General features: G+C 46.1%; 1 long non-coding RNA gene across 1 annotated transcript in view; it reads left to right on the top strand.

Moving 5' to 3' along the window:
• Positions 1 to 609: 609 nt before the first annotated feature.
• The window catches only part of LOC142573824 (uncharacterized), a 50079-nt gene continuing 37153 nt past the window's right edge, over positions 610 to 13535 (top strand). Inside the window, exon 1 of the long non-coding RNA XR_012826358.1 lies at positions 610 to 804. This is a non-coding gene — a long non-coding RNA (uncharacterized LOC142573824). The remainder of the gene's footprint in view (positions 805 to 13535) is intronic.

Here is a 13535-nt window from a genome sequence, read left to right as displayed (position 1 = left end):
ACCATACCTAGAAACACGTGGCAATGCTCAAGTCAATCAGCCGGGTTTCCCAAAACGCACACCATATTTGAACGCAGGTGCAATTGAATGCGCTCAGCAGTTCGCAAACAGCAAAGGATTTACTCCGCGGTAAGCGTCAAAAATGTCACTGAGCATAGATTTGATAATATCTAACTAGAAGCCCTAAAAGTACCTACAACACTTAAATTCGTCCGCCTCTTTCCACCAAGGAGACACGTTATTCACACCGAATATAAACTTCATACAAACTATATAGCTTTGAAACGACATGATTTCAAAATCTACATTAGCTACAAAGCAGAATTACCTGAATTTTGGTAAATTCGCAAAGCGTGACGAATTACCTCACACACTTCTACTTTTCCTTACACGTCGCATTTTACATACCAGAACCAACATTCCCTCTATGTTTCATTATGCAAGCTCCAATATAAGTGTTCGTCCACCCCTCCAGCGGACATCGTCCGCCGCATCTGTTGACTGCTTCGCTACAAAGAGCGCAGAGGGCTACGCTACCATGAAAAAGATCGGTTATTCACCGGCAAATCAACCGCGCACACTTCGAGAAACTTCACCAATGCCCGAGGTCAACGTTTCGCTGTAGCTGCCATGGTGCACGCAAATTTTTCCCGGAGCTTTGGCCAATCTAGCGGCGCATATCGTCTCGTAGCCTCCCACTAGCCGTCGTTGCCCGGACCCGTGGGCGGCTCGGGAGGCGGCAAACTGGCACCACCTCGAACAGCTAGTTTGAGACACTGTCTCCACCTTTCCTCTTCTCGCAACGTAAGTATTATACACAAAATAGTTGGCTTTCAGGCATAGGTTGGCAAGCTCACTCATGAGTCGACTCACTCGAACTCAACCTAACCCGTGAGTTTCGAGCCGGGGTGAGCCCGGCTGGGTAGAATTTTGGAGGATCCGATTCCGACCGAGCACGACCAAGGATAAAATTTTGTGAAACGGAGTCCGAGCAAGCCCTAAGCAAAAAAATATACCTTGTGAGCGAATCTGAATGGATTTCGTTTATTTTGCCGACCTACAATAATCCATGGGATACTAAGGTGAACAACCACGGTAAGAGGGCAGGCGAGTTCACGAATAAGTCCTCCTGCTATTTACGAATGTCAAAAGAGAAGTGCGAGCGAGATCTTGCAAAATGAGACACGGCGCGCCGCCTTAATCCACTTCGGCCATATACCGCCGCACGTTTGGCGGGATTCCTTAAAATCTACCCGAGTGTGTTGACGCCAGCGGCGAAATAGCCCACCCAAGCTTTTGTGAGAAGATGCTAGGCCCGGAGGTTGGAAAGGGGAGGCAGTGGATGCAAAGATGCGCTGCAGAGAAGACGCGGATTAATGAAACAGCGGCAACACAGAGAACGCCGCCGTACATGCAGCTGTGGGCGGTCGGGCCACGCGCTCGCACACGACGGATGCGGGCGATATTTCAATAGTGGCCGTCCGCATGCAATTTGCTCAACGAAGGCTATTCTGGGAAAACGCATATAGTACTTCGTGGTTCACGTTGCTGCGCTCCGTTACCGAGTCTCCGAGTCAATAACTCTGATGCCTCTTCTAAGAACGCCCTTCTAGAGGAGGGCGTACAGGCGATAGCGGTCCCCAGAATCACAAGGCGCGTTCACATGAATGCGACAGTGTCGCATCGCATCGCGTTTCTAGCGCATCGCATTCATGTAAACAAAGGTAATGCGCTAGGAAGGCGCATCGCATTAATGCGCCAGGCGAGGGTAGATTTGCGGGCGCGAGTCGACTCTCTCGGAGCACGTAAACGCAGGATCGTCGCATTAGGAATTATGGGAAGGAATCAGCTGCAGGACTGCCGCGCTGGTGAAGCTGCGAGACAGCAACGTTAGTCCATGCCGACAAAAGCAGCATAAGGTAGAGACGGAACGCCGCATTCCCAGTTTTGCACAAGCGTCAGGCTCTCGGTAGTCGGTACAGTCGGCAGTCAGCCACCGACGTGCACTTGGTCCACTACCGGAAACCAGTTACCCCGGAAGTCGACTGCACTTCCCTTATACGACATGTGGCGCTACGTTCTCGCGAGAATTAATGCGCTCCATGTAAACGGCGTCGCATCGCCTTTCCCAAATGCGCTTGGAAATGCGATGCGCCACTGTCGCATTCATGTAAACGGGGCTGCAGTGGCACAATCTGTGCGCATGTAGGTGCCGCTGCAGTCACGCATGCACTGTCAACCTTGCAGTAATGAGAGAGACGGGAACAGGTAGAGCCATCAAGTTCTCCACGCCATCGGTTTAGTCGCATCCTTCCTCTCTATAGCTTTTTTTACGTCGCTGCAGTATTTTTCTGTTCCAAAATGTTCCCACAAACAATTCTAGGGTGAGAAAATTTTTGTCGATATCAGCCCAGACTCTTGGTTGTAACAAGCGTGCCAACTGATGATGGCGAACTGCCACTATAGTTTTGTTATTTTGCAGACAAGTACGTTTGGTCCGCAAGCCTAGCGTCGGTCGCGTGTTTATATGGTCTCCGAGATAATCGATATGTTCGTTTTAATTTTTATGCGTACCGTATTTGACAGCTTTCGTTATGCTTACGTACGAAAATCCAGAAAAGCATGCCTTTCGGAGGTATTGCTATGACGCTTGCTCCAAAAAGAAAGCGACCATTGCAGGTATAAGTGTGCCTGTGTACGTAGCAGTTGATATTTCCGCTGCTTGGTTCCTGTATTCCTTACCTGCCTTTTCCCGATGTGCCTAAAGCGATTGTTCTGCTGAACGAGAAGAATGTGAAACATTTTAGGAGGGTGTCGGGTGAAGATCATTAATTTTTTTTTGCAGTCTGCCAATAATGGCTATAGCAGAAAGAAAAAATAACTCCTACGCTAGAACTATTCGTAAGAGCTGCTGTATAGCCAGTCGCGATGTCGGACACAATATCAACGAAGGTGACCGGCCGGTGTCAAAGAGAACGTACACACAAAAATCTTCTTGAATACAGCCCTATATCTGCCCGAAACGGCTGTAGATAACTTATCGAAAGACAAATTTGTTTTACAGAACCACCATACTGAAGTGTCCTACGAAAAAAGGACTACGTTGTGATTGTAAAGCAAAATATTTAACATAGGCGTCTATGAAAACGCAAGAACTTTCACCACCGCTAAGACTGACAATGAGCCGCGCGTAAGAGGGACGGCTACGTAACTATGGCTCTTCCCCATGGAGGTCATACGTTCACGGTAATTAGCATGGATAACCCCATGAATGAAAAAAGAAAAACAAAACAACAAAACAACAACCACAACAATAGTAATTATTCTTCGTAGCGGCCGAATTTGCAGGGCGTGCGATCCTCTCCTCAAATACATACAACCGACCGGTAACGGTATCTAAAGTGGCAGGCGGTTAAGGTTTTAGGAGGCAAACGGTGGCCTATAGAATGAAATCAATGCATCTCCTTTGATCGCACAGCCCGACTCAACCGACTTAGGCATGGTTTTCTGGTATAGATATTGGTGGGCATTCTTAAATTTTCGTACGCAGAAGTACATCCTAAGCACAGCTAACCCGATCGCTACGGAAACAAAGTAACTTCGCCGAATGTTTCTGCATGATTTAGAAGCTAGTTTGCAGTAGGATTCCAGCGGCGTTCTTTGTCGTTACAAGCATACTTTGTTAAGCAATAAATACACAGTGCTGGTAACTAGGAGGTCCTCAAAAGACGTAAGCGCAGATCTTAGTAAAGTAAGGCTTTTAAAATCCCCAAACAAGTTAATTCGATCAGATTTTGAATAAAATCCCTGCTGAAGCTCGGAAAACACGTGACAATATGTTACATAATGTAATGGTTCGAGTTAAATTCACGATGATATGCTCCGTTTTAAAAAAACTGATCATAACGACGGCCCTTTATTCAAGGTTTCTGCTAGATGCGCAGCCTCATTTCAAAGCTACCACTTGTCTTAGGGTTGCCCTTAACAGGTCGACATTCTGGACAAACAAGCAACGAATTCATAGCCACGCGTCAGAATTTTCTGGCTAAACAGTGACGTCTAGCTGTCCGAGCACCACGTTTTCTTCGCGATAAGGCGGAAGAGGATTTATTTATTTGACAATGGCAAGAAATGTCGTCCCACAAAATGTTTCTTCTCGAGATGACATTTTAAAATGCCAGTCACGGAAAGCGGTCAGCAGCCGCTGATGTCACTGCAAGCGCAGAGCAGAGAAGGACGTGTGCTTGATGAAGGGACCGGTTACCGCGTGACGGGTTCTTCGCCTGCGAAACGCGCCACGTTCTTCTTTTTTTTTTTGTCGCAGTGACATTTCGCGAGTATTTAGCGACGTGCGTGTGGTACACACACCTTTCATAAAGGTTGATTGGGGGCGGCAAACCAGTAAATCGGCGTGAAATGATTGGCCGCCTGGCGTGTCCCCTCACACGCCGACGTGAGGAGGCGTGAAGCATCGATCGAGGGAAAGAAGGCTGAAGCCTCTCGGAGGGAGCGCCAGTTATTCCGAGCCGTTTCCCCCTTCCGCAGAATAGCCCTGACATTTGCACTGTAACTTTGGTGCCAGGGAGAGGAGGAAAAAAAGGTGCTGGAGAGAAAGGAACTCGCAGTTTCGTTTCAAGCCAAGTCGTGCGTGGCTACGCAAAAGCGGTTGTTGACCTATCACAGGTCAGTGACTCGCTAGTAGGCAAACAGCAGAGGTTTTTGGCACCAGCGCACTGGCACAGAAAAAAGCGCAGGGCTGAACGAAAAGTGACGATGGTGCAAGGGTTAGTGAAAAACAAAAACAAAAAGAACGCTAGTTACCTGCTAAGAAGTTTTTCTATTGGTGCGTTGCGTGGACACTAATGTAACCCTTCATAGTGACTGCGTGTGCATCGATTTCCCTAAGTGCTGCTGATGGGCATTCCATTCTGTACGTGAATGCCTTGAGCCAGCAAATCACTTGCACCTCTGGTTTCACTGTTGAACGCCACATCTTTTTGCGTACGCACCAACTGCTTTGTGAATGCAGGCCTTGGCTAGTCGTTGGCAAGTTTCGGCCAATGCACAGTGTCATGTGTACTTCTGTGCAAATGTAAACGATTGCCTCAAGACCAAGCTCGAAAAGGGTTGAGAACATGAAAATTTCGTCCATTGGAAGGCCCATTATAGGTCGCTACAAAGAATTTTGAACGCATATAAGTCCAAAACTTGGTCGGAAAAGCTTCGCCGCCGCGCTGACATACGGTCGTTAAGAGATAAGGCTCATGATTTCTGGGGCCTGTTACGAAGGAAGAAAGACAGTCAGTGTAGATACCCTTTCGTTCTTGTCTTTCTTTGGCGCAGTATCTCCTCTTAAGCATTATGAACCAACTCGCCCAACAAGTTCTGTTGAGCTACGTTAGTCAGGAATGTAAATTATAGAGACTGAGCGAAACTTACGAGGCTTGTAAAAATGCACCTTCCACTGTAAAGCGTCCGAAAAAAGCAAGAGCATTAAAATACCAAGTTTATGTGTTCGCTGCTCGCTTGCAACACTGCTTGAAGCGTGCTAAATATGTGGCAAATGGTTGAAAGTGACCGATAAACGTCATGTTCCGCATTTTTTTTATTCGCTTATTGTATCTGCTCATATCAAGGCCAAAATAATACAAAAATTGTTTTGTTTCAAATCTCTATTCCGAACAGTTTTCTTACGCTCTTGCTCATTGGCTTCAGTGGGGCGCCGGCTACGGTATTTTTAGCATTGGTGCAGTAAATGACCTGGATGGAAAGTAATAAAACAAATGAAAGGTTCGTCTAGGAAATACGGGGACATAAGCGCACAGCCATCCAGCATGCATACTTAGCAGATGAAGGGACCAGGAAACTAGGAAACTATTTACCCAGGTGTCATAAAAAGGTCAGCTCCCGTTCTCAGATGTCGGCAAAACATGCAGACTTACAAGTATTTAATATATGTACTGCCCTGTGGAAATGGTTATGGATCATGGGTTGCCAAAATAACATCAAATTCCACTAGAGCTTGGTCCTTAAAGGCTAGAGACGGAAATTATTAGTAAGCTGACCACTTGGTATTCGCGAGAAGATCATTGCGCCTCACCATCTGAGGTCGCATGCCGAGTACAGGCTGTAGTCACAGCCTATATTCACAGCCTGTTTTCACAAAAAAGTTCGTACACTAGTCCGATTTGTAAGAACCGCTCTCAGAACACGTGTTGATGAACACGGTGAACACGTGAGATTGTATGAGCATCGATATAAGATGGAAAACCAGCTCTCCAGTCATATTAGTGCTCATTGTAAGGCTCACAAGTGCATTCCAGATTTTAATAGAACCTGTGTTTTGAACAGAGCTGATAATCAACTGACAAGGGAGATATTGGAAGCTCTTCATATCAAGAAGCGTGGTGATGCTTGTATCAGTGAACCCTCAGTTTCTCTATCGACAAAGGAACTGGCGTATCTTGGGAGCAGCGCTTAGAAGCAGTTCTGCATCGTGTTTTCATTGTACGATGCAGATTACGACACTGTTTTTCTTGTTGTTTTGATTCTTGGCAGCAGCTATTTATTCCTGTGTCAAGAAATAAAACGCTCAGTTGTTAGTGCGCCTACGTGGTTGTCCCGTGTCGCCTTCCACCGTCCGTTGTGTTATTTGGCGGCTTCGTTGTCATCGCTCTAGGAATCCGGCAAACCATGGCAGAGAACACGCACGCATTAGCGAATGTGGCCCGAGGATAAACAGTTCTTACGAACTGGGGCCCATATTCATACAGCACTGCGCAAGCTAAAATGGGTCATAAGGACATGCGCCGGGCAACCTTGACTGTGCACATATTAGCGACTGGCCAATGACGAATGGCAAATGTTTTTACGAAAGAAAACATTTGGGAATTCGACTTGGGGCTCAATTCACAAAATTTTTGTTCATAAGTGCTGTTTGTCATTCGCTGAACGCGTTCGCTATAGTAGGTTCAAAATTATGCTTGGATCTGTTCTTACGTACAGCTCTAACATAAGTAATTCTTAGTTTGCGAGTACGTGCTCTAGGCCTGCATTAAAAAAAATATTCCCATACGCTGTAGTTGTTTGTTAGAGCAATTTCCAGCCATTCTTGATGCTGGATGCGATATTGCCTCTTGGTTTATGTTTTTCGAACAATTGACCTCTTGAGATTTTCAACTTGAATTCTAGAAAACGCGCGGAACCAGAAATTTAGTCCTGACGGCTGCTTGTCAGTTTTGTATGCGCTGGTATTTACAACCTGACACGTGTGGAAGGTCCTAACAAAGTTTGTCCTTTTTTATTTTATCAGCATCACCTTCCTGGTCTACGAATGGACTCGCTTTGTTCGTGTCTAAAGTACAGCGACTCGTCAGGCGCTTTGGCGAACAATGTTTGCAGCTACTCAAGCAGCCGAGTTGCTCTTTATTGGCACAAATTCCACTTGCATATCGGCTATATTACGAGCCCGTTATTAAGTGACGGTAACTGCATGAAACGCTATAGACCAATTGGGAAAAATGCTTTATCAAACAACATATATTTCTTTCAAGCTTCAGCACGCATTCCAACAGCGCAGATATAATGTTAATATGCAGGCATTTATTCTCATAATGCCTCTCAAGGACAAAATATCAGATCGCTATTGGAAACGCCGCCCGTGTTTATGGATGGCACGGCCGGTATAATGTAAGAATTCCTTTCGCTCGATTCTATTCTATTATTATGATCCAGCGCTCACGAACGGCCGATACCGGCGATGGCGTGAGTGGAGCGGCGATCGGGGTAGCGACGAAGCGCGAGAAGGAATAGAATTGGAATTGAATCGTTACATTATATCGGCCCAGTTTCTACGTTGCATCATCAGAACTGAGAGTTCAGTTTGTATTTTGTAACATTCTATTACACTTTCCATTCTTTCTTCTTGCGTGGCGCGCCGAGTGGTCAATGCCAGCGATAACGCCGGCGCGGCGACATGCGAGACATGTCCGAGTCAATGACGAGAGGCGAAAATAGTATGCAATGAGATGGAACGTTACCATATAAGGTTCAAGATTCCCAAAGCCCAGCTCCATTCACTTCGACTAAGAAAACTCCTAGCCAAAGCGAGCAACAGGGCAAAAAACTAAACAAACATTAGCAGACGGATTGGACACGTTGGACATCACGATTGACTGGCGCCCGTGTGTACTAAACGCAATAGCGTGCGGAAAGCTTTGTGAATACGAGCGCTTGACTCTGCAGTTACGTGAAAGAGCTAGCGGCAGATGTGACAAAGCGCTGCGTCCGTAAGTGCCGTTTGCCCCATTAGCCCGCCACCTTCGATAATAATAGTCCAGCATCATGATTTGCTGGGATTTACTCTTACGAACAATTTTTGCGTAAGAACTTTCTTGTGAAAACGAGCCCCAAGCCCTTATTCTCAGAAGCGTTCTTACGTTAGAACTGCTCGAAACTGCAGACGCCATCCAATCGTGATGCTGAATCGTGATTAGTGGACGCGGCCACCCAATAGGAAACACTATTTACGAACGAAATCGGCGTTCCAGTTAAAATCGTATCGAACAGCTGGAGAGACGTGTGGCAGCATGCCCACGTACCAACGACGACGAAGTGCGCCAAGACAGCACGAGCGGAGCGAGCGCGTTTATTTTCTGCTCCGCCACAGACGTATTTGGGCAACTGAAAACTAGAAGGCCAAACGAATTTTGTCGCACATAACGGACAGTCGTATCGAAAGTGGTGCTGGTCTTAAGATTTCAACTAAACGGAAATGGCTCGGTTTTAATTTCGCAGTTGCAACATTCGTCCTAATGCGTAAAATTAAAAAGCTAACAGACGAACATTTTTTAACAACTACCTACACATTGTGATTTAATATGCAGGTAATTTCCACCTCTTCCAGAAATCCAACTGACGAGTGGGAGCAGCGTTATCTGTCACAAGGGGCTTTTTTTTTTTTTAAATTCGGAGATGAATTCACAAAGCTTTTCATACGTAAGTGTTGTCCCCAAGGGCTGCCCGCCTTCGCCTAGTTAGAAAAGAAGTGTGAAGGGAAATTCGAGAATATAACTACGAGCAGTAAAAACTTTAACACCATCGTGTAATTCATTCCCATGACTATACTTGTTCAAGAGTGTTATTGCCATGTTTGCTGTGACGATAGAATCTCGTCGTCGCTGCTTGCGAAGTGAGATATCATTGCCTCAAACTTCGCCCTCCCACGATTAGATCCGTGTAGTTCGCAAGCAAAAGTAGCTCGTTCGCGAGGCTACTACTCATGGTAGAAAGCAACATTAGCTTGTTAGCACGAGCACGACGCTTCCAAAGCTGCCACGAAGCTGCCGTCTATTGTACTACTAGAAAGCAGCCTTATCGTCCCGAAACACGGCGTTACCCGCTGATATAGAGGGTCATAATCACTGCAGAAACTGCCAGCCTTCTTCTATAGCTATTTGCATCGAACGATTACGCGCGAGCATCTTGCAAAAGCAAGATTTTCTGAACGCGACGCCGATGGCATTGCGATGACAAATCAATCGGTTCGGTGACAAAGTGGCTCGCAACATCCGTCACGAGCCAATGGACCGGCACCTGACCGAGCCTCCCGATTGGAGCCAGACAATGGCTGTCAGAGGTGAAAAATTATACCGCGACGCCTCTGGACGCTTTGTCGCGCCTGTCGACCGCTTGTCACATTCTCGAGCAGGCGACCGGAGCCACACCACTCGTCCGCAAAACGAAGTTGAAGAACCGCATTGGAGGACGTCAAGACTGCAGCAGGCGGCGCCGACGGGTGTGTCGGGATTGTCGTGTAGCGAATGGGGTTGCGCGCCGCTCGTCTGTCAACTCCGATGGCGGGAGACTCGATAGCTTGCGCCCCGAACATTCTCCAAGGGGCCCCGCTACTCTGTTGCTGAGATTTTCATTTTATTTCTTTTATTTCCTTTTTTTTTGCGTTTCATTTCTTCGTGACCTGTTGTCTACGTATTAGTGCCAGGGTTATCAAAACTGCGTCGGTGCTGAAGCTCCCATGAGCAGGTTTCGACAAGTTTAACAGCACAGCCCTTTCACGGGCGCATCGTCGGACGGGCACTTAGGAAATTGAGGTTGTGCACGAGTGGCGTATCGATGGCTGAGTAATTTGGGTGTTGTGTTTGCTGCATCAGGCCCGATCTAATGCGCTCACAGTGACTAGAGTTAACAGAAAAGCAGCTGCGTCACTGAGAGGTGTCGCCGAGAGGCTTTAAATCACAGTGTCTACTTTACGTACATCCGACACAGTGCACCTACCCACAAATGGGGCATACGTATTTGTCAAGGGCCCAATTCGCAAAGCTCTTTGTTCGTAAGAGCTGTTTTCCATTGTCTGGATATCTTCGCTGATAGTATGTCCAACATCATGATTGACTGTCCTCTGCTTGTACGAACGGCTCTAGCGCGAGCAAATTTTTGCGATTACGGGCCTAGGTTTGCGTGTACGAGCAGTGTGAACCCCTGACCACCGCATTTCTACACTGAACGGTCTTTGCAGACACTCTAGCTTTGTCTGAAGCTGACTGACTGACTGACTTTGGTGATAATAACATTTTTGGAGAGATAGCCGACATAGAATAGGAGCGTAACATAAAACATTTCAGTATGGACCCACCTGCTACAGCGGTAAAAATAAAGACTGCCAGCCACCTCAACCTCTTCATAGCGAGGAGATGGAATAAACACTTAACTATGCAATACGAGAACACCAAGAATTCGTAAAACTATATTTGTTAATATTTATGTGTAGTTACACTATACTCTGAAAAGGACAAAAGCTGGCAGGCTTCCCTTTGCTTTTCTGATTCATGTCACGATTCAACCACTTTTCTTTTTAATAAAAGGACAGTCTTCTCGAAGCATTCCTTTCTTACTGTCAAAGTGGGCGGCTCATAAAAGCTTGTCTTTGCATTCTTCCACTGGTGGTCGCGCTAGCCATAAGGGAGAGTTGTTCGATCAAATACTACTTGCATGTGTTGCAGTTGCAATACTAGTTGCACTACTAATTCAATTTGTTGAATAAAAGACTGCATTCCAGCTGCTTAAGTGAGAATCATTAAAGTAATGCTGTATTTTCTCTTGGAAGCGCATTAGCAGCTGTGGTGGACGTCATTCCATGAGTTCTAATCACCAATGAAGTAATTGACTGACAATCCTGCTAATTCAGAAATATATATCTTAGGGCACATGTTGAAATGTCGAACTATAGGCCGGTCAGTGCTCGAGGCATGTCCCCTTAGCAATAAGCCAGAAGTCGAATTCGCAAAGTTCTTCGTTCGTAAGTGCTCTTTGCCATTAACTCACCACCTTCGATAATATGCGTAGCATCAGGATTGCCTGACATTTTCTCTTACACGAACAATTCTAGCGTAAGAGCTTTTTGTGAATACGGGCCCAGGACTGATGGATATAATCTGGACCACTTCATCAGCTATGAGGTGATGACCTAGTGTATGCGTGTACATGCGCTTCCGCGCAACCATAGGTGTGGCTCAATTTACTGAGTGACACTAAAAATGCTTTCTGGCGAACTCTGGAAAACTCGAAGGATTTGCAGCCTTGCCAGATCATTCCATTCTCCACGTGCGCCCTTTAGCCTACTCTAATTATTGTTGCGATCAGAAATCGATAAGGTGATATTCTGCGTCACGCTGCCCTTCGCTCCAATCTCTCATCCGCAGTAGTGCTCTGACTCAGTCGTCTTGTTTGCTGCAATTCTGAAGTGCCTTTCGTGTCTCACGTTTCGCTTAACTTTTTTTTTTCTCCTCGATGCTAGTTTTTGCCTGTCTTAGGCACACGGGAAACTGCAACGACTGCCTCGCCGGCTATTTCTCCACTGCGCGTTCCAACGCATTGAAGAAAAAAATAAAATTGGCGCACTCGGTTGGATCGTCAGTTATCATAGCGTTAGTCATCAAGCCCATATTCATAAAACTTCTCTTACGTAAGAGAATCTTATTTGGCGGGCGCTCGCGCTCCCGCTTCTCATGATAGCGATCGACATGATAACGAGAAAATCGTCGCGGCGATGCCTAATAGTGGAAGCGATTTTGCGATCCTAATGTAGAGGAGTTTTGCGAACACAAGTCGAGATTCGAAGTCGGCTAGGGCACCCCTTGCCATTACGAGCTAGTGATGATTATTACTGGTGTGTTAATTTTGCTTACAGTGACGTTGCGAATGCACGCACAAAGTACCTATGTAGGCCAATTCTCCAATACGTAGAACTGATACAGTGATAGATGTGCTAAAATACTTGCGCTTGGAGTAGAGTCACTCGATATTTCAATTTAAAAGTAACGAGTGAAGGCGTAAATACCAGGAGTAAAGATAGCGACTTAACCTGCGAAAGCTTTCTAGGGGCCCCATTCTCAACAGCGTGGCAGAAAATGCAGGTTGTGCAAGAAACAAGGCCAGTGATGTCGATGTTCCCGCCAAACTTACAGCTGCATTAAAGAGCCACTAGTCCCCAAGGATCTGGCAACCGATACATAATTACAAATACAAAATACCAGATACAGAAATTTTCTTTTATTACTCTGCTGTCTGTGATTTCCTGGCTTCTTTGTCGGTCGGTCGGTCGGTCGGTCGGTCGGTCGGTCGGTCGGTCGGTCGGTCGGTCGGTCGGTCGGTCGGTCGGTCGGTCGGTCGGTCGGTCGGTCGGTCGGTCAGCATAATGCTCGGCATATTGAATAAAAACTCGGCACTACGAGCAGGGCCTTCTGTAGCACGTACGTACAATGATTCCTACACTTAGTCTATCGTCCTTGTTTGCGGTGGCTAATCAACCCTGTACTGTAATAGTTAATGTCTCAGGATATGTTTTCCTCTTCCTTTCCTTTTCTTGCTTTCTCTCCCTCTTCGGATAAATGTGACAGTATTGGGCCAGTATTGAGGAATTGCAGCAAAGGCAATATAGCGGTTCACACTACTCAATGGTTCACACTACTTAACCACAAGTTTAAATTTGAACCTTTATTAGCGACCTGGTCACAAAGAAGGATTGCAAGAGATGCCGGAAAAAAAGTGTTAGCACTCATCGCCTAGCTAATGTTTACCGCAGTTTTAGTACTTACAAAACCGCTTCGTGAACGTTTCTTGTTGTGTCTGCTTTGGAATGGTTAAATTCTTTATTTGACGTGCGACATGGTCACCTGAAGGAAATGTATGCGGCGTAGTATGCTATACCAATGGCCACTTGAGCTCTGATGAGCACTGCGCTAATCAGAGTACTAATACACCACCTTTTTTGGTGCCAACGAAATTGAACATTTTGAATGAAACTGGAAGTACTCTTTTAGAAATCGGCGAAACACGTCGTATTTATGATGTGGCACAGTGTATAACGGTTCACTTAAGGCGGTTAAAAAAATAATGTTATGCTGGGTAGCCTGTGTGTCTACAGTTAGAGTTTTCAAAATGCAGACAGGATCTAAATGTCGGAGCTGATGAAGTGTTATTTGCAGTTATTTGCGCCATGAAATGAAACACGGCCTGTT

Source organism: Dermacentor variabilis, chromosome 1 (genome assembly GCF_050947875.1).
Source record: "Dermacentor variabilis isolate Ectoservices chromosome 1, ASM5094787v1, whole genome shotgun sequence".
Lineage (NCBI taxonomy): Eukaryota > Metazoa > Arthropoda > Arachnida > Ixodida > Ixodidae > Dermacentor > Dermacentor variabilis.
This window is presented reverse-complemented; position numbering and strand designations above follow the sequence as displayed.